The sequence below is a fragment of the Pseudorasbora parva genome, chromosome 3 (assembly GCF_024679245.1).
Source record: "Pseudorasbora parva isolate DD20220531a chromosome 3, ASM2467924v1, whole genome shotgun sequence".
Classification (NCBI taxonomy): domain Eukaryota; kingdom Metazoa; phylum Chordata; class Actinopteri; order Cypriniformes; family Gobionidae; genus Pseudorasbora; species Pseudorasbora parva.
The window spans coordinates 61,794,677-61,816,293 of NC_090174.1; the positions used below are offsets into that span (position 1 = coordinate 61,794,677).

A 21,617-nucleotide genomic window follows, 5' to 3' on the forward strand; every position below is an offset into this window, starting at 1 on the left:
ACATGCCCACACACACACATGCACACGCGCACACACACAGAATGAAAATATATAAATCTCTTTAATATCTCAATGGTTTGTCCTACATAGCAATAGAAAGCAAACTGAAAACTCTTTTTACTGGCAAAACGATCCCAGTAATCTCACATTCGAGTTTTATAGAGAGAGATGTCAATAATGCCTCAAACTATGCTCAGATATGCCAAAATAAAGCCTGCCATCAAAAGCCACTATTGAACGATTTTATAAAGCCAGCATTAACTTCTTCAACTCTTAAAGCTTCTAAAAGCTTCGATTTTTTTTCTAAATGTGAAGAAAATTCTAAACTAAAGAACTTTTGTCCAATACAATGAACCTTTTGTCCAATGAAAAGATTCCAAGTGTGGTGATAAAATAAATAAATGTTTAAAAATATACATAAATGTCATTATTAGAACAATAATAGTTTATAATAAAGGGATAGTTCAGATGAAACTGAAAATGGTGTCATCACTTAGGCTACTCGATGCTAATAACAGTGACGGAGCAGGATATTTCATGCATTGAGAATGGAAACAGGGTCTGTTTGATGTCGCTGAAGCGAGAGACGTTAAAAGCAACTGAAGTCAGTCAAAAACATCGGAGGATTGAAAGGTCAGCGAGGAAACGAGAAGAAAGAGTCCATGACAGGCGTCCTCTGCCGTCTCTGTAGACGAAGCTTCAAACAGACAGCCTCCATCTTCACTTGGGCTTGTTATTTCATCTTCACCCTCATCCCTTCAATAATGCCCTTTCATCTGCTCTCCGCATCAGCACAGGCCCGCGCTGCGGCTCTCAAAAGCATCGCGAGTGAAGATGATCGTAGAGCCCAATCTGATGACTTTGGGAAACGCAGCCCAGAGCAATCGAGCACAGAGATGACGCCAAAACCCAAACGGACCAATCGGATTCACTGAGAGATTCATTCAGAATTCAGACCGAAGCGGTCTGAGAGATTGCTGAGTTATGGTAACGCTTGGTTAACTAAGGTTAAAGGTGCGGTGTGTAGATTTTAGTGACACCTAGTGGTGAGGTTGTGAATTGCAACTTCAATTCAACTGTGTGTGTGTGTGTTTGATGGGTAGGTTTAGGGGCAGTGTGTGTGTGTGTGTGATGGGTAGGTTTAGGGGCAGTGTGTGTGTGTGTGTGATGGGTAGGTTTAGGGGCTATGTGTGTGTGTATGTGATGGGTAGGTTTAGGGGCTATGTGTGTGTGTGTGTGTGATGGGTAGGTTTAGGGGCTGTGTGTGTGTGTGTGAGATGGGTAGGTTTAGGGGCAGTATATGTGTGTGTGTTTGATGGGTGGGTTTAGGGGCTGTGTGTGTGTGTGTGTGAGATGGGTAGGTTTAGGGACAGTGTGTGTGTGTGATGGGTAGGTTTAGAGTGTAAGGGGATAGAAAATACGGTTTGTACAGTTTAAAACCATTACGCCTATGGAATGTCCCCATATGTCACAAAAACAAACGTGTGTGTGTGTGTGTGTGTGTGTGTGTGTGTGTGTGTGTGTGTGTGTGTGTGTGTGTGTGTGTGTGTGTGTGTGCGTGCTCAAGAATTGTAGAATTGTAACTGTAATGACGTTTTCAGACCAACTCTGCAGTTGAATTCTAAAAATAAATGGACAGAAAAAAAAGAGACAGAAGCTTGCAGAGAGTCAACATTCCCATTTAGCATTAAACACACTTCAATGTGTGGTTAAAGGACGGCCATGTGCTGGAAAACACACACACTCACACACGTATGTTAACCAGCCCCCTGAGGATCTGTGTGTCCTTCAGTGGAACGACAGAAGACAGAAGGAGGATGGCAAGAGGAGAGAGATTTGATCAAATGAAGGCAGGGAGAAAAGAGACAAACCGACTCGACTTCTGCACACCTGGATTTACACACACACACACACACCCTCATTTAACATTTAAAGTCTCTGTTAACGTTTTGAATCATTTCAGAATATCAATATTCAAAGTTTTCTGTTTTAAACATCATTATTTGTGTATAACAGCAGGTTAAACTCCTTCATGTCCCTCTGAGCTCATTAAACCGTGTGTCAGTGATCAAACGCCTGATTTCATTTGATTGGTAACAGCCCTATTGTGTCTCAATATTGTAATTAAATGTAATAATTTTGGCACAAAAGATGATGTTTAGATTAGGCCACAAAAAAATTAAAATGTCCATAAAAATCAATTTAAAGCTCCACTGTGTGATATTTTCCTCCATCTAGCGGTGTAAAGGTTTATGACCATCCAGTGAATAATAGTTTCTGTTCCTCTCAATTCTGATTTCGTTTTAACTTCTACGGTGGCCGATTTAGTCCAAGATTAACACGGCAATCCCCCTCTTCACATTCGACACGGGTGCCATCGAGTGTTAAAACACGAAAGGCGAAGCTTGAATTTACGGGTATGTCCCTCTTTGGCTAATGTACTTTCAAGATGGAGGAGCAACATGGCGACCGGCAGTCGAACCCCTCACCCGTATGTATTTTCAATGGCATATTATAAACTTACGAGAATACTTTATTACTTGAAAGATGTAAATATACATTAATGAGCACATATATTTTTGAAAGAACTAAGTGTTTTTAGCTAAGAATAAACTAAAAAAGTTACACAGTGTAGCTTTAAACTGTCACATGTCTGTCATGTCTTGTTTAGCACATGTTGTGTTTTTGTCACTTCCGGCCCTGTGCTTGTGTTTATGTTTGGTCTGATGTCATGTCTCCAGTGTACTGTCAACCCTGCCCTTGTTATCTGATTATTGGTTCATTTGCCCCACCTGTTCTCCCTCATTACCTATCTTGTATGTTCCCTTTATAATCTCCTTGTGGCTACGTCTACACTAATCCGGATAAATTTAAAAACTGAGTTTTCGTCTAAAAACGCTCCGCGTCCACACTATCATTTTCAATCGTTTTCCAAAAAGTGTTCATCTACACTGAAACGTCTGAAAACGCTTACATCCCCGTACTGCACATGAGCAAATCCAAGACGCTTCGACTTGCGTCATTTCTGCTACTCGTTTATTTACTCTTTGAAATTTTGCGGCAATGTCGAGAAAAGGCACTGAGTTTTTTTAATGGGTTGACAGTGCGGTGGAGTTGTTGCTGCGAGTAACACATGAATATAAAGTGCTAAAAGCAAGTGAAAATGTAGACTGGGAGACGTGCCAAAATAAATACGGCGTGAATTGGTCATATGACTGCATCACATGGCTAAAAATCATATGCTGCGTCCCAATTCACCTACTTATACTACGTCCTAGAAGTATGTACTCTTTTTGTGAAGAAAAAGTATATACTTTTGAGTGTGTAGCAGAAAAGTATGCAAGCTTCGGGACTACTTCTCCATCTTTAACGGACTCTGTCACTTACGTGCATCCCGTCACCGTTTATCTGCCCTGTCAATCATCGACAGATTCGTCACAGTTCAAATCCTCCTCATTCAGTTTAATCTCCTGCCGTATCGGAGAGAAATGGAGCCGCTCGTTGATCTGCCGTGTGTGGGTCTTTGTGGGTCAGGGACTCTCCTCATGTGTTTGCAGTTTAAATATAATGATAGATTTAAAAGTTAACGGCCAAACGTGTCATTACAAAAGTTCTCAATGCTGCTGCAGGTGAAATATAATGTGACAACACTGAATACATATATTTTTGTCAGGTTAAATACTGAGAATTGATCACTCAAACCCCTTTATCTAAACTTCTCTACTTAACCGTCGAACTCGCACATCCGCCATGTTTGTAGTTTTTTAACGCTTTTTATCCGCGTTTGTAGTTCTAATCGAATCCTCGTCCAAATCTCAATGGGTTGTGGGTAATATCAGCCGTTAGAGTGCCCATCGATCCATACTGTGAATTCGGACCGGAAATAGTAAACCATCCGGGAATCTTTGGAATACTCTTTTCAACATACTACGATTTGGGACGTACTAATTCTATTTTCGAATACTATTTAGGATGGATAGTATGCGAATTGGGATACTAAAAATGCGTCATCGTATTAAAAAGCCTCCGTTTTCACAGTCCACACTACGACGCGAAGACGGCGTTTTCAAATTTATCCGCTTTGGAGAGCGTTTTCAAAACGATACGTTTTCAGTGACTTAAAACGCTGTCTCAGTGTGGACGAAAGGCCAAAACGGAGAGAAAAATATACATTTTCAAATGAAAACGTATTAGTGTGGTCATGGCCTGTGTTTGCAGTCCTGTGCTGGATCGTTGTTGGATGTCGCCCTGTTCTCTGACGTGCTATTTGTTCCTGCTCTTCGTGTTTAGTTTATTTTTTTAAGTTTGGTTTGCCCCCTCGTGGGTGTTTTGTTTATGTTTGTATTTCATTTAATAAATCCATCCATTTAATGAAGTTTCCCTCCAGCAGTTGAGTCCTCACTCCGTTTTCCCTTATCTGTACGTGACATTAACTTATTGGAAAAGATGATTTGAACTGACCACTACATAAAATATGAGAAATATCAAAAACCTTATAAAATAACACACTTAGCAAATTATCGTCTAATTACACTGTAAAAAAAAAAAAATCAACGAAAAAAAAAGTCTCCATTTAAACATTTTCTAGTGACTGATCACATCTAAATTTTTCAGGTGGTCGAATTGAAATTCTGTGCATTGATGCGATTTGTATCGTTATCGATATAATCCCAGAAAACATGGAGATGTTCAATATCGCACACCCCGATATTCATTCATTCTTAAAAACTCACTGCCATAAAACATGAGAGGTTGAGCATCTTCTTGACTTGATGGATACTGAGCTTTCCTGAGGTTTGAAGAGCTAAACCCGTCAAACAGCAGCTCTGGCATACACTCCACACTTCCTACACAATATATTCATTACACCAGCTCAAAGCAGCCGTATGCTGAAATAAACCGACATAACCGGGGCTCTGCGGAATAAAACGCCACCCTGGGGATCACTGACACCAGCAGCGGATAACCAACTCTTGAGTAAAGAGGTGTACAGATCAAATATCATCTCTACAACTTTACTATTCAAAGGCCATCTTATACACATCTCTCATTTAGCAACAGATGCAAGAACAACCATGCATACATATAAGACACTGCTGTATTCAGAATGATACACAAACTTCAGTAATACTCCATACACTGTAAACATATTGTTGGTTAAACTTAAAAAGTAAGTAACCTGGTTGCCTTAAAATCTTGAGTTTATTTAAATTAAAAATTTGAGTTGATACAATGAAAGAAATTGGTTTAATGAATAGAAACTCACAATATTATTGTATCTGAACCACATAAACCTTCTCGAATGGGTACATAATAATATACAGATATGATATGAACATGTTCTTGATGGATTTTATGAGATTCACCCTTTTGGGTAACGCTTTATTTTAAGGTGGCGCAGTTACGTCTCGGTTACGTATGTAACCCTCGTTCCCTGAAGGAGGGAACGGAGACGTACGTCAGAACTGAACCGACGAATGGGATCTTACTTTAGAGACCAATCCTACTTCGAGCATCTAACAACGAGCCAATGAAATTTGGCATGCGATCACGCATTCCACGCTCCGCCCCGCAGCGCGGGTATAAATAGGAAGTGGAATGGTAGATCAGCGCTTTTTCTGCTGAGGAGCCGAAAGGTGACCGGACTCCCAGCGGAAGCACAGCATCTGGCGACGGGACGTACGTCTCCGTTCCCTCCTTCAGGGAACGAGGGTTACATACGTAACCGAGACGTTCCCTTTCAGTCGGTCACGTTCGACGTACGTCAGAACTGAACCGACGAATGGGATCCCTTATGGAAAACGCCAGGATGCTGGCCCTTCCAGCGTCCTGCTTGAGCGCACTGCACCGTCTAGTATGGTACGGAAGTCAGGGCTCCAAGCAGGGAGTACAGTCACTGCTGTTTCTGCAAGACCCACTCAGAATGACTATTGGATAACGCTGGGAAAGCGTGCCTACCTCGAGAGAGAGAGGGTACGCTGCGGGGCCACGTCCTTCAGGGAAGGAGAGGTGGCAGAATACACATAAGGACTAACCTGGCAGGGTAGTGCAACATATGGCAGTCTCTGGGGTGGTTCCAGCCTGATTGAAGGGGGGAAAGAACACGCCCAGAGACGACAGAGCGGGCTCTGTCGAGGGAAAGACACGGGGCTAGCCCGAAGGGTAGCTGGAACCGTGGAAGAATACACATATGGGGTTGCCGTGAGGGAACCGCTACATATGGGACCCAGCCTACAGCCACGTTTCACAAGCATACGGGTGCAGGCCTGGCGTCAGACGGTCCGCAACGTCTGACACCGGAGGGGTGACGGAGGAGCTCGACAGGGTTAGCCGGTTTCCCGGGGAACACAACTGGAGACAATAGACGCACGTATCCGGCCCAGAGGGCGGGAGTGGCGTTTCGCAAGCCGACACTTAGAACGGGCACTTAGCGCTCCTGGCCCCTGGGGGCGAGGATGCGGGAAGATACCGGCTCTACACGTAAGCTATAGAATCTAGCCAACGTGTTAGGTGTCGCCCAGCCCGCAGCTCTACATATGTCTGTCAGCGAGGCGCCTTGAGCCAGCGCCCAGGAAGAAGCAACACTCCGAGTGGAGTGAGCTCTTACACCGAACGGGCAAGGCACGTCTTGGGACTGGTAGGCCAAGACTATAGCATCCACTATCCAGTGGGCTAACCTCTGCTTGGAGACAGCCTTTCCCTTCTGCTGGCCTCCGTAACAGACGAAGAGTTGCTCTGAGGTCCGAAGGCTTTGGGTCCGGTCAACGTAAGCGCGAAGAGCGCGGACCGGACACAGCAAAGCCAGGGCTGGGTCTGCCTCCTCCGAAGGCAGCGCTTGCAGGTTCACCACCTGATCCCGGAAGGGAGTGGTAGGAACCTTGGGCACATATCCGGGCCGGGGTCTCAGGACAACGTGAGAGTTACCCGGCCCGAACTCTAGGCACGATTCGTTGACCGAAAGTGCATGCAGGTCCCCTACCCTCTTGATCGAGGCCAATGCCGTCAGGAGCACTGTCTTCATTGACAAGATTTTCAACTCACAAGACGCCAAAGGCTCGAAGGGAGGGCTCTGAAGTGCTCGGAGCACTAGAGCTAAGTCCCAAGAGGGTATCGAGGATGGACGAGGAGGATTTAGTCTCCTCGCACCTCTGAGGAACCTGACGATTAGGTCGTGCTTCCCCACGGACTTACCTTCTACTACATCATGGTACGCTGCTATTGCTGCAGCATATACCTTGAGGGTGGAGGGAGACAGCCTTCTCTCCAACCCATTCTTGCAGGAAGGAAAGCACGACACTGATCGAACACCTTCGGGGGTCTTCCCGGCGGGAAGCGCACCACTCAACGAACAGGTTCCACTTCAGAGCATAGAGGCGCCTCGTAGAGGGGGCTCTAGCTGAAGCGATGGTATCTACGACAGCTTGTGGTAGTCCATCTAGAACCTCCGCGTCCCGTCCAGGGACCAGACATGAAGATTCCAGAGGTCTGGACGCGGGTGCCATAACGTGCCCCGTCCCTGAGAAAGAAGGTCCTTCCTCAGGGGAATCGGCCAAGGAGGGGCTGTCGCGAGGAGTGTGAGTTCTGGGAACCAGGTCCGGTTGGGCCAATACGGCGCAACTAACAAGACCTGCTCCTCGTCCTCCCTGACCTTGCACAGAGTCTGTGCAAGAAGGCTCACTGGGGGAAACGCATACTTGCGTAGGTCCCGGGGCCAGCTGTGCGCCAGTGCATCTGTGCCGAGGGTACCCCCGGTTAGGGAATAGTACCACTGGCAATGGGTCGAGTCCGGAGAGGCAAACAGGTCGACCTGTGCGGCCCCGAACTGGTCCCATATCAGCTGGACCGCCTGGGGGTGGAGTCGCCACTCTCCCGGAGGTGTCGGCTGACGAGAGAGCTCGTCGGCTGTCTGGTTCAGCACACCAGGGACATGAATGGCCCGAAGCGACCTCAGCTGCTTCTGACTCCACAGGAGGAGGTGGCGGGCGAGTTGGAGCAGACGACGGGAGCGTAGACCACCCTGACGGTTGATGTACGCAACGGCCGTGGTGCTGTCCGTACGGACCAGTACATGCTTGCCACATAGCGGCCCCTTGAGGCGGCGGAGTGCCAGATGTACTGCCAGTAACTCGAGGCAATTGATATGCCAATGCAATTGCGGCCCCGTCCACAGACCAGCAACTGCATGCCCGTTGTACGTGGCCCCCCAGCCTGTGGTGGAGGCATCCGTGAACAGCACAGCATGCCTGGACACTTGTTCTAGGGGCACCCCGGCCCGGAGAAACGAAGTGCTGGACCACGGGCTGAAGGTTTGGCGGCAGTAAGGAGTCACTGGGACCCGGTACTGACCGCTCTGCCACGCCCACCTCGGGACTCGGCCATTGAGCCAGCGTTGAAGCGGTCTCATATGAAGCAATCCGAGCGGCGTGACCGCGGCTGCAGATGCCATATGCCCCAGGAGCCTCTGAAAGAATTTCAGTGGGACCGCTGTCCTGCTCTTGAACATATTCAAGCAGTTCAACACCGACTGGACTCGCTCCTCGGTGAGGCGCGCCGTCCGGTTGACCGAGTCCAGCTCCATACCGAGATAAGAGATCCTCTGTGTGGGACAGAGTTTGCTCTTCTCTCGGTTGACCCGAAGGCCCAACTGGCTGAGGTGACTGAGCACCAGGTCCCTGTGTTCGCACAACTGGTCCTTCGACTGGGCTAGGATCAGCCAATCGTCGAGGTAGTTGAGAATCCGAACGCCGCGTTCTCTGAGTGGAACAATGGCTGCCTCCGCGACCTTCGTAAAGACGCGGGGCGACAGGGACAGCCCGAAGGGCAGGACCTTGTACTGATATGCTTTCCCCTCGAACGCCAAACGTAGGAACGGTCTGTGTTGAGGGAGAAAGACACACGGAAGTACGCATCCTTCAGGTCGATCGCTGCAAACCAATCCTGGGGACGGATGCATTGGAAATGCGTTTCTGCGTCAACATCCTGAACGGGAGCTTGTGCAGGGCCCGATTCAGAACTCGCAGGTCCAGGATTGGTCATAACCCACCCCCTTCTTGGGCACAATGAAGTAGGGGCTGTGAACCCCGTCTTCATATCGGCTGGAGGAACCGGCTCGATCGCGTCCTTCGCCAGTAGGACCTCGATCTCTGACCTCAAGACCTGAGCATCGCTGCTTCGCACAGAGGTGAAGAGGATGCCCCCGTACTTGGGCGGCCGGCGTGCGAACTGAATCGCGTAGCCGAGTCTGATGGTACGGATGAGCCAGCGAGACGGCCCGGGGAGACCTAGCCAGGCCCCCAGAGACCGTGCAAGCGGGACCAACCGCACCACAGACGTGCCCGGGGTGGGGCAGCGAAGCGGAGTACTCTGGCCCGACTCGGGAGGCCCGGAGGCGGCCCGAAGTGTTGCCTGAGCATTCCTGGTTTGGACAGAGAGTGGGTGAGAAGGCCCGGAGGCGTCCTCGGAGCCCACTCTGCTGCCCACTGCCCGGAGGCAGGGAAGTGAAGCACTCAGCCCCGACCCGGGAGGCCCGTGGGCGGCCCGGAGTGTTGACTGAGTGCTCACGAGAGAGGAAGTGTGTGGGTGAGAAGGCCCGGGGGCGTCCTCGAGGCCCACACAACTGCCCCCTGGCGACGGGAGGGTAGGAAAGGAGTGACAAGGCCCGTGGGCGTCGCACACTGCCAACCTGACCCTCTTGGGGCCCAGAGAGAGAGGAAACTGCTCTTAAAATGTGGGTACCGCTGGACTCCGGAGAGCCAGTGGCAGAACCGAAACCAGTCAGGGCCCCCCGGTCCTCCTCCGGGGGGGTGGGGGAGGGATGCGAACATCGTCTCCCCCGAGCAGCTCCTGTTCTCCCTAGCCGGCCCGTCTCAGGGCCGCGTCCCCTTGCGCTTGCCTGCCGGTTAGCGGGCCCTGGACGGGTTGGGCGTCCCTCGCGTCCGGCACCCTGCTCCTCCAGTGGAGGCTGCTGCTCGGCTCTAGCAGGGTGGAGGCGGACGCAGGAGGGGATGCCCTCGGCGGCGAGCCGGCAGAGGCGCTGCGACCGACGACCGAGCAGCTGGTCGTCGGCACCCTGGTGCAACGCCTCCGTCTGCTCTAGGGCCACCAAGAACTGCTGGGCAAAGTTCTCGATGGTGCCGCCGAGGAGGCCAGCCCGACAGACAGGCTTTTCTTGCGCATATCTGCCAGGTTAGCCCCCTATTCCTGGACCACTAGTGTGGACACCGCCTGACCCAGGGAGCGTGCAGTGATTTTCGCCGCCCATAGGGCGAGGTCCAACACCGCACGCAGTTCCTGCACAACCCCTGGGCTGGGACTACCCTCGTGCGTGCAGGGCAGAGGGCAGTGAGAGAGGGAAACCAATGACACTTTTTTTTTTTTTTTTTTTTTTTTTGTCTCATTTTTGGCCCTTTTGACCCTCCATATTTCCCTCTCTCCGATGCAGCAATTGACATCTGTCCTCTGCCAGAGCCAAAAATGAAACGCTAAGCCCTTTTCTCTTTAGGATCAGCGATTCCACCTTCAACTACCAGCAGGCATGCGAGACAGTGAACGTGGCCGTCAGAACGGCACACAGCGCACTGAGCGCTCAAGCCTCTATGAAGAAGGCAAGGCGAACAATGCCCTGACGTGGTCGTGTTCTCATGAGAGAATCCGTACCACCCACGAACAGAGTCTCAGCATGCTTTTGATGCGATAGAGGAGTGGGGGCCCGAGGGGATTTACCCGGCGGGGAATCCCCACTGTAATCCTCAGGCCACCAGCGCTTATCAGCCAAAGTAGCCCTTTTCCAGTAACACTAGAAATGAACTAGATCGGGGGATAGGCGAAGGGACTCGACCCCATCTGAGGTTTCATAGTCTCGACCGCGCATCTAGAGCGCCGACTGACGCGCGCCGGTTGTTGTGACAACCACCGCTGTCAGCCGGTCGCTCGACGGCACACGGCGCGCTGAACACTCGAGCCCTTTATGAGAAGGGGGAGACGAACAACGCGCCGACGTGACCATGTTCTTTACCAGAACATGAATCACCCACGATCGCAATCTCACATGCGCTCGTGGCCGTCAAAGAGGACAGGAAACAGTTGCATACCAGGAATACACGGTTTGAATGACATCTTGAAAAAGACGCAGGGTCAAACCGTGTTGCTCTTTTGTGAATGGAAAGCTGCTCTTTTAGTGTGCTGAAGCACTCAGGGAGATGACCGCGGCTCCACACAGTTCGTTCTGCAAGCCTGTGTGAGCTCTCAGTGATGTGTATTTGTGTGTGTAACGCCCAGCGAACCAACAGTTTGTATGGGAAACGCTCAGCGAACCAACAGTTTGTATGGGAAACGCTCAGCGAACCAACAAGCTCCTTTAGATCGCTTGATCACTGATCAGACGGTCTCTCACTGACGCGCCGTATCACCCGCACTGGCAGACTCTCTCACTCAACACTCTTTGACTCGTAGTCAGACACTCTTCGTAGGAAACAGTAAGCACTGCTCGGCTCCGAAGTAGAAAGCGCTGATCTACCATTCCACTTCCTATTTATACCCGCGCTGCGGGGCGGAGCGTGGAATGCGTGATCGCATGCCAAATTTCATTGGCTCGTTGTTAGATGCTCGAAGTAGGATTGGTCTCTAAAGTAAGATCCCATTCGTCGGTTCAGTTCTGACGTACGTCGAACGTGACCGACTGAAAGGGAACTACACGTACTCACTATAGTAAAAACAGGGTAACGCTTTATTTTAAGGGGGCGCAGTTACTACACGTACTCGCTATAGTAAAAACAGGGTAACGCTTTATTTTAAGGTGGCGCAGTTACTACATGTACTCGCTATAGTAAAAACAGGGTAACGCTTTATTTTAAGGTGGCGTAGTTACTACACGTACTCACTATAGTAAAAACAGGGTAACGCTTTATTTTAAGGAGGCGCAGTTACTACACGTACTCACTATAGTAAAAACAGGGTAACGCTTTATTTTAAGGAGGCGCAGTTACTACACGTACTCACTATAGTAAAAACAGGGTAACGCTTTATTTTAAGGTGGCGCAGTTACTACATGTACTCGCTATAGTAAAAACAGGGTAACGCTTTATTTTAAGGTGGCGTAGTTACTACACGTACTCACTATAGTAAAAACAGGGTAACGCTTTATTTTAAGGAGGCGCAGTTACTACACGTACTCACTATAGTAAAAACAGGGTAACGCTTTATTTTAAGGGGGCGCAGTTACTACACGTACTCGCTATAGTAAAAACAGGGTAACGCTTTATTTTAAGGTGGCGCAGTTACTACACGTACTCGCTAAAGTTAAAACAGGGTAACGCTTTATTTTAAGGTGGCGTAGTTACTACACGTACTCACTATAGTAAAAACAGGGTAACGCTTTATTTTAAGGTGGCGCAGTTACTACATGTACTCACTATAGTAAAAACAGGGTAACGCTTTATTTTAAGGTGGCGCAGTTACTACATGTACTCACTATAGTAAAAACAGGGTAACGCTTTATTTTAAGGTGGCGCAGTTACTACACGTACTCACTATAGTAAAAACAGGGTAACGCTTTATTTTAAGGTGGCGCAGTTACTACATGTACTCGCTAAAGTTAAAACAGGGTAACGCTTTATTTTAAGGAGGCGCAGTTACTACACGTACTCACTATAGTAAAAACAGGGTAACGCTTTATTTTAAGGTGGCGCAGTTACTACACGTACTCACTATAGTAAAAACAGGGTAACGCTTTATTTTAAGGAGGCGCAGTTACTACACGTACTCACTACAGTAAAAACAGGGTAATGCTTTATTTTAAGGGGGCGCAGTTACTACACGTACTCGCTATAGTAAAAACAGGGTAACGCTTTATTTTAAGGTGGCGCAGTTACTACACGTACTCACTATAGTAAAAACAGGGTAACGCTTTATTTTAAGGTGGCGCAGTTACTACATGTACTCGCTAAAGTTAAAACAGGGTAACGCTTTATTTTAAGGAGGCGCAGTTACTACACGTACTCACTATAGTAAAAACAGGGTAACGCTTTATTTTAAGGAGGCGCAGTTACTACACGTACTCACTACAGTAAAAACAGGGTAATGCTTTATTTTAAGGGGGCGCAGTTACTACACGTACTCGCTATAGTAAAAACAGGGTAACGCTTTATTTTAAGGTGGCGCAGTTACTACACGTACTCACTATAGTAAAAACAGGGTAACGCTTTATTTTAAGGTGGCGCAGTTACTACATGTACTCGCTAAAGTTAAAACAGGGTAACGCTTTATTTTAAGGAGGCGCAGTTACTACACGTACTCACTATAGTAAAAACAGGGTAACGCTTTATTTTAAGGTGGCGCAGTTACTACACGTACTCACTATAGTAAAAACAGGGTAACGCTTTATTTTAAGGAGGCGCAGTTACTACACGTACTCACTACAGTAAAAACAGGGTAACGCTTTATTTTAAGGTGGCGCAGTTACTACATGTACTCGCTAAAGTTAAAACAGGGTAACGCTTTATTTTAAGGAGGCGCAGTTACTACACATACTCACTATAGTAAAAACAGGGTAACGCTTTATTTTAAGGTGGCGCAGTTACTACACGTACTCACTATAGTAAAAACAGGGTAACGCTTTATTTTAAGGAGGCGCAGTTACTACACGTACTCACTACAGTAAAAACAGGGTAACGCTTTATTTTAAGGGGGCGCAGTTACTACACGTACTCGCTATAGTAAAAACAGGGTAACGCTTTATTTTAAGGTGGCGCAGTTACTACACGTACTCACTATAGTAAAAACAGGGTAACGCTTTATTTTAAGGTGGCGCAGTTACTACATGTACTCGCTAAAGTTAAAACAGGGTAACGCTTTATTTTAAGGAGGCGCAGTTACTACACGTACTCACTATAGTAAAAACAGGGTAACGCTTTATTTTAAGGTGGCGCAGTTACTACACGTACTCACTATAGTAAAAACAGGGTAACGCTTTATTTTAAGGTGGCGCAGTTACTACACGTACTCGCTAAAGTTAAAACAGGGTAACGCTTTATTTTAAGGAGGCGCAGTTACTACACGTACTCACTATAGTAAAAACAGGGTAACGCTTTATTTTAAGGTGGCGCAGTTACTACACGTACTCACTATAGTAAAAACAGGGTAACGCTTTATTTTAAGGAGGCGCAGTTACTACACGTACTCACTACAGTAAAAACAGGGTAACGCTTTATTTTAAGGTGGCGCAGTTACTACATGTACTCACTATAGTAAAAACAGGGTAACGCTTTATTTTAAGGTGGCGCAGTTACTACACGTACTCACTATAGTAAAAACAGGGTAACGCTTTATTTTAAGGAGGCGCAGTTACTACACGTACTCACTACAGTAAAAACAGGGTAACGCTTTATTTTAAGGGGGCGCAGTTACTACACGTACTCGCTATAGTAAAAACAGGGTAACGCTTTATTTTAAGGTGGCGCAGTTACTACACGTACTCGCTAAAGTTAAAACAGGGTAACGCTTTATTTTAAGGTGGCGTAGTTACTACACGTACTCGCTATACTTAAAAGAGGGTAACGCTTTATTTTAAGGTGGCGCAGTTACTACACGTACTCGCTATAGTTAAAACAGGGTAACGCTTTATTTTAAGGTGGCGCAGTTACTACATGTATTTGCTATAGTTAAAACAGGGTAACGCTTTATTTTAAGGTGGCGCAGTTACTACACGTACTCCCTATAGTAAAAACAGGGTAACGCTTTATTTTAAGGTGGCGTAGTTACTACACGTACTCGCTATAGTAAAAACAGGGTAACGCTTTATTTTAAGGTGGCGTAGTTACTACACGTACTCACTATAGTAAAAACAGGGTAACGCTTTATTTTAAGGAGGCGCAGTTACAACACGTACTCCCTATAGACGGTTTCATCGAACGCACGCGCGTTGCTACGGTTACGCGCCTGGCCCGAAGTTAACTTCCGGTCTGTGTCTGTTTGTATGGCGCACTACTCAGTAGAAATACATTTTGACGTACTATTCTTGGTTAACATGATATAAATATTAAAAATCAAGCAGAGAGCACATGACACAAGTTTCCCAACATTATTCTTATATTATGAAACAAAGAAACATGTTATGCCGACGCATTGCATAATTGAAAGGCGAGTGCGCATGCATTTATATAGGCTACTGTGAACCCACCGGTAAAATTATGTTCGTTCAAATCCAGCTCAGACATGACATAAATCTGTAGCTTACTATACTTGTTGTAGCCATTAAACAATGTTTTTTTTCTTCATATTTATGTTTAAATATTATAATATTATTTTTAGATTTCATCTGATTATGATAGGCTATAAGTGCAAAGATGCGAGTGGGTCAGAAATGATTTTGGTGGTTATATTTAGTTTAATATTAAGTTTTGTTTTGTAAAAAGCCTTTCTTTCGTTTTGTACAAATTGTCTCTTAATTTTAATAAAGGGTTATTCGGTTAATTGCATGTATTTAATTAATAAGAAATAAATAAGTAGACTAGGTCGCGGAAGCCATCGCTTTCATCATGAACCGAAGCGCGTCTCAAACTGAAACTCGGCAGGCTTGCCTCACAGACATGAGGAATAGCCTAATATGTGTAGAAACGAAAAGATTTAAATAAGCACATGGTCGTTTTCTCTAATGATTTCAAAAACATCTTGTAGTGCTTACCTGCTTGTAGTTATCAGTAGCTGTACTGTTATATTCTATTATATGTTTTTGTCATTTCACACGGTGGCCAATTTAAATGTTACCAACTAAATGAGACATACTGAGTTTATAATTAAATTTATTAATTGCGTTTAATTATTGCATCTAAAGATTTTTCACGTGAATAAAGGCAAATAGATTTGCACACTTTGTTTAATCACTGGTCTAGTCTGTTAAACTTGTCAGAAGTTCTCGTTTCTAATCTGCCCTCGTGGTCTATTTTTTCTCTCATCAAAACCGAATACCATCAGTGGTTGTACATCAAGAGCAGGAACAGTTTTTGTGCGTTTTGTTTCGCGATCTGACCGGAACAAACAGAAAGTCTCTGCAACGGCGTTAAGCGTTAGATTAAAGCGCTCGTCTGTGTGAAGATTGCATGAGCCGCGTTTGCTGCATTGAACTGCATTGTTTGTATTAGTTAGGTTAATCCGTGAAGCAAGATGTTTTAAAAAAAGTGGTAGGGACATGTCCCACCTGTCCCACCCGCAAATTACGCCTATAAGTTAAAAAATTGGTTGATTGACGCCAATCGGACGTTCATGTTTTTTTTTCCGTCTATTTGAAAGTTCGGCTAATAAACATGGTCATTTTTTTTTAAGTTACATAAACTGCTTTCAGGAGTTTTTGACCGGCATATCATCAAAATGTCCGGCACCATTTTTTTCTAGCGGAAACTCTGGGATCAACGTGACGGTGAGTAATGAATGACAGGATTTTCAGTTTTGGGTGACCTACCCTTTAAGTGGGGCGTTTTCCCACTCTATATTAAAGACATAAATGGGAGATTATTTATAATAAACATGCTGAAACAAAAAAAAAATCTATACATTAAGATAATGGTGCACAATCAAAATTAAAGATGCTACCGCATAAGAAAGATAACGCATCCTCTGGTGTTATTGATGTCTACCGGAAGTTAAGTTTGGGCCACAAAAGCGCGCATGCGCAGTAGCGTTTGTTTATGTTGTTACCGTTGAAACCGTCTATAGTAAAAACAGGGTACCGCTTTATTTTAAGGGGGCGCAGTTACTACACGTACTCCCTATAGTAAAAACAGGGTAACGCTTTATTTTAAGGTGGCGCAGTTACTACAAGTACTCACTATAGTAAAAACAGGGTAACGCTTTATTTTAAGGTGGCGCAGTTACTACACGTACTCATTATATTAAAAACAGGGTAACGCTTTATTTTAAGGTGGCGCAGTTACTACACGTACTCACTATAGTAAAAACAGGGTAACGCTTTATTTTAAGGTGGCGCAGTTACTACAAGTACTCACTATAGTAAAAACAGGGTAACGCTTTATTTTAAGGTGGCGCAGTTACTACACGTACTCCCTATAGTAAAAACAGGGTAACGCTTTATTTTAAGGTGGCGCAGTTACTACACGTTCTCACTATAGTAAAAACAGGGTAACGCTTTATTTTAAGGTGGCGTAGTTACTACACGTACTCACTATAGTAAAAACAGGGTAACGCTTTATTTTAAAGGGACGCAGTTACTACACGTACTCGCTATAGTAAAAACAGGGTAACGCTTTATTTTAAGGTGGCGTAGTTACTACACGTACTCGCTATAGTAAAAACAGGGTAACGCTTTATTTTAAGGTGGCGCAGTTACTACACGTACTCACTATAGTAAAAACAGGGTACCGCTTTATTTTAAGGTGGCGTAGTTACTACACGTACTCGCTATAGTAAAAACAGGGTAACGCTTTATTTTAAGGTGGCGCAGTTACTACACGTACTCGCTATAGTAAAAACAGGGTAACGCTTTATTTTAAGGTGGCGCAGTTACTACACGTTCTCACTATAATACAAACAGGGTAACACTTTATTTTAAGGGGGCGCAGTTACTACACGTACTCACTATAGTAAAAACAGGGTAACGCTTTATTTTAAGGGGGCGCAGTTACTACACGTACTCGCTATAGTAAAAACAGGGTAACGCTTTATTTTAAGGAGGCGTAGTTACTACACGTACTCCCTATAGTAAAAACAGGGTAACGCTTTATTTTAAGCTGGCGTAGTTACTACACGTACTCACTATAGTAAAAACAGGGTAACGCTTTATTTTAAGGTGGCGCAGTTACTACACGTACTCACTACAGTAAAAACAAGGTAACGCTTTATTTTAAGGTGGCGCAGTTACTACACGTACTCACTATAGTAAAAACAGGGTAACGCCTTATTTTAAGGTGGCGCAGTTACTACACGTACTCACTACAGTAAAAACAGGGTAACGCTTTATTTTAAGGTGGCGCAGTTACTACACGTACTCACTACAGTAAAAACAGGGTAACGCTTTATTTTAAGGTGACGCAGTTACTACACGTACTCACTACAGTAAAAACAGGGTAACGCTTTATTTTAAGGTGGCGTAGTTACTACACGTACTCACTATAGTAAAAACAAGGTAACGCTTTATTTTAAGGTGGCGCAGTTACTACACGTACTCATTATATTAAAAACAGGGTAACGCTTTATTTTAAGGTGGCGCAGTTACTACCCGTACTCGCTATAGTAAAAACAGGGTAACGCTTTATTTTAAGGTGGCGCAGTTACTACACGTACTCGCTATAGTACAAACAGGGTACCGCTTTATTTTAAGGTGGCGCAGTTACTACACGTACTCGCTATAGTACAAACAGGGTACCGCTTTATTTTAAGGTGGCGCAGTTACTACACATACTCGCTATAGTACAAACAGGGTACCGCTTTATTTTAAGGTGGCGCAGTTACTACACGTACTCGCTATAGTACAAACAGGGTACCGCTTTATTTTAAGGTTGCGCAGTTACTACCCGTACTCGCTATAGTAAAAACAGGGTAACGCTTTATTTTAAGGTGGCGCAGTTACTACACGTACTCGCTATAGTACAAACAGGGTACCGCTTTATTTTAAGGTGGCGCAGTTACTACACGTACTCGCTATAGTAAAAACAGGGTAACGCTTTATTTTAAGGTGGCGCAGTTACTACACGTACTCGCTATAGTACAAACAGGGTACCGCTTTATTTTAAGGTGGCGCAGTTACTACACGTACTCACTACAGTAAAAACAGGGTAACGCTTTATTTTAAGGTGGCGTAGTTACTACACGTACTCACTACAGTAAAAACAGGGTAACGCTTTATTTTAAGGTGGCGTAGTTACTACACGTACTCACTATAGTAAAAACAAGGTAACGCTTTATTTTAAGGTGGCGCAGTTACTACACGTACTCACTATAGTAAAAACAGGGTAACGCTTTATTTTAAGGTGGCGCAGTTACTACACGTACTCACTACAGTAAAAACAGGGTAACGCTTTATTTTAAGGTGGCGCAGTTACTACACGTACTCACTACAGTAAAAACAGGGTAACGCTTTATTTTAAGGTGACGCAGTTACTACACGTACTCACTACAGTAAAAACAGGGTAACGCTTTATTTTAAGGTGGCGTAGTTACTACACGTACTCACTATAGTAAAAACAAGGTAACGCTTTATTTTAAGGTGGCGCAGTTACTACACGTACTCATTATATTAAAAACAGGGTAACGCTTTATTTTAAGGTGGCGCAGTTACTACATGTACTCACTACAGTAAAAACAGGGTAACGCTTTATTTTAAGGTGGCGCAGTTACTACACGTACTCACTACAGTAAAAACAGGGTAACGCTTTATTTTAAGGTGGCGCAGTTACTACACGTACTCGCTACATTAAAAACAGGGTAACACTTTATTTTAAGGTGGCGCAGTTACTACATGTACTCACTACAGTAAAAACAGGGTAACGCTTTATTTTAAGGTGGCGTAGTTACTACACGTACACAACATAAATGAAATGTGTTATGTTGCTTCTCTGTGACTCAGATCAGGTTTCTAATGATGGCTTTATTAAGTTAAATTAATTAATATCACTCAGTACTTAAATATATAATTACACTGTCTTAAATATATAATTAACAATGACACCTTAAAATAAAGTGTAACCCCCTATTGTTATAATTAAACGTAAATAAAACTGAATATGTCGCTTCTTAGCGTCATTGCTACATGTTACATGTGGTTACTGAAGTAATAACTATAATTTATGCATAATTAAATGCAACCCTAAGCCAAACCCTAATCCTAACTCTATAGTAAACATCTAGTTTACTTAATATTACTCAGTCCCTCATCGGCATCCCGAGGGAAGTAATATTAAGTAACTAACTACATGTACTTACTATAGTAAAAACAGTACATTATGCATAATTACAAGTCACTAATCAAACCCGAACCGTAACTCTTATATGAAGTTAAGTAATTATAATATAACTACATCAACTTAAAATAAAAGGGTAAAACTTTATTTTACAGCATCCTTGTTACATGTTATATGTACTTACTATAGAATAACAGTAAATTATGCATAATCGCATATGACATACAATATAGCATATAGTAAGTAATTAAGGAAGTTAATTGATATTACTCAGTACATAAATAGGGTTTGGTTGCATGTAATTATTAAAAATGACACCTTAAAATAAAGTGTAACCAAATAAAGTTGCACTTAATTTTTAATAATTACATGCAACCAAAACCTAGCCATAACTCTATAGTAAGTACATGTAGTTAATGAATATTACTCAGTACTAAAATGTAAAGACACCTTAAAATAATGTGTAACCCCCTTTATTTTAAGGTGACGTAGTTATGTACTTACTATAGTAAAAACAGTAAATTATGCATAACACGTCACTAACTCTATAGTAAGTACGTGTAGTTAATATTACTCAGTACTTGTTTGAGTAATTACAATTTAACTACGTCACCTTAAAATAAAGTGTAACCCCCTTTTGTTACAATTAAACGTAAACGAAACGTGTTATGTCGCTTCTCTGTGGCTCGGATCAGATTTTTAAGGATTACCATCCATCATAAACATTTATTTGATCGAAATCTCGAGGTTATGTAATTTAAATCGATACGTACGAGGAAAAACATAAACGTTATTTTCGGGATTTAGCCGCTAATCGCTAATTTCAAACGTCTTATTATGATCGAAGCAGCGTTTTGTCAGTCAGAAGGTCGTTAAAGAAAGAAATATACATATTTTATGTCCTGTGTTTGTGTTTTATTTACACAGACACGTAAACAGAGTAAAGGACAAAAGAAGCAGCGTTGATAGTAATCGCGTTTAATCATATTAAGAGCTTATAGCGTTTTGTGTGTGTTTTGATGTTCACGCGCACGCTCGTGATATTCCAGTGATATTCTTGTGAGTATTTTGATGAGGAGCGGAGGATAATCTTACCGGTTGGTCGTGTGGATGCGGCAGGCTGAAGCGATGTTCTGCGGTAGTCTGGTGTGTGTGTGTGTGTGTGTGTGTCGGGAGCTGTCCTCCGCTCGCGGTGCTGAATGCTCAATGCTGGACAGCGACAGCAGAAGCCGAGGAGCGTCAGGCGCAGCGCCATCCAGCGCTCTGGAGGCGCCACTGCAACCCGGACTCATTAACAACTCGAGCACATTAAAGAAACAATTCTACAACACACTAGAGAACATCAGAGGGAACCTAAAAACGCCCAAACGAAGAAATAATAATAACGCCAACAATAATAATTCATAAAACAGTAAGTTTAAGTAAGGCATTTATATTATGTGAAGGAAAGACACGTATACAAGCGTGACTCACTAGCGACACCTGGCGAGGTACTGTTAACACAGAAACATCTCTGCACGTACTGTTACATCAGTCTTGTGTCTGTGTGTGTGTGTGTATCACCTTTATACACATCAATATGTGCATACAGACACACACATACATATGAAGTTAATGAGAAATTGAATAGGTGTTCCCAATAATCATTTAGGTGAGAGTATATATACACACAGACACACACACACAGACACACACACACACACACACACA

General features: G+C 44.4%; 1 protein-coding gene across 4 annotated transcripts in view; it reads right to left on the reverse strand.

Moving 5' to 3' along the window:
• srrm3 (serine/arginine repetitive matrix 3) overlaps positions 1-21,617 on the reverse strand; it is a 184,428-nt gene extending 162,811 nt beyond the window's left edge. For 3 of the 4 annotated variants that reach the window (XM_067439712.1, XM_067439708.1, XM_067439710.1), the window contains exon 1: positions 21,003-21,617. The gene's annotated coding sequence lies outside the window, so the exon portion shown is untranslated. The remainder of the gene's footprint in view (positions 1-21,002) is intronic. The other variant, XM_067439711.1, reaches the window with a different exon arrangement.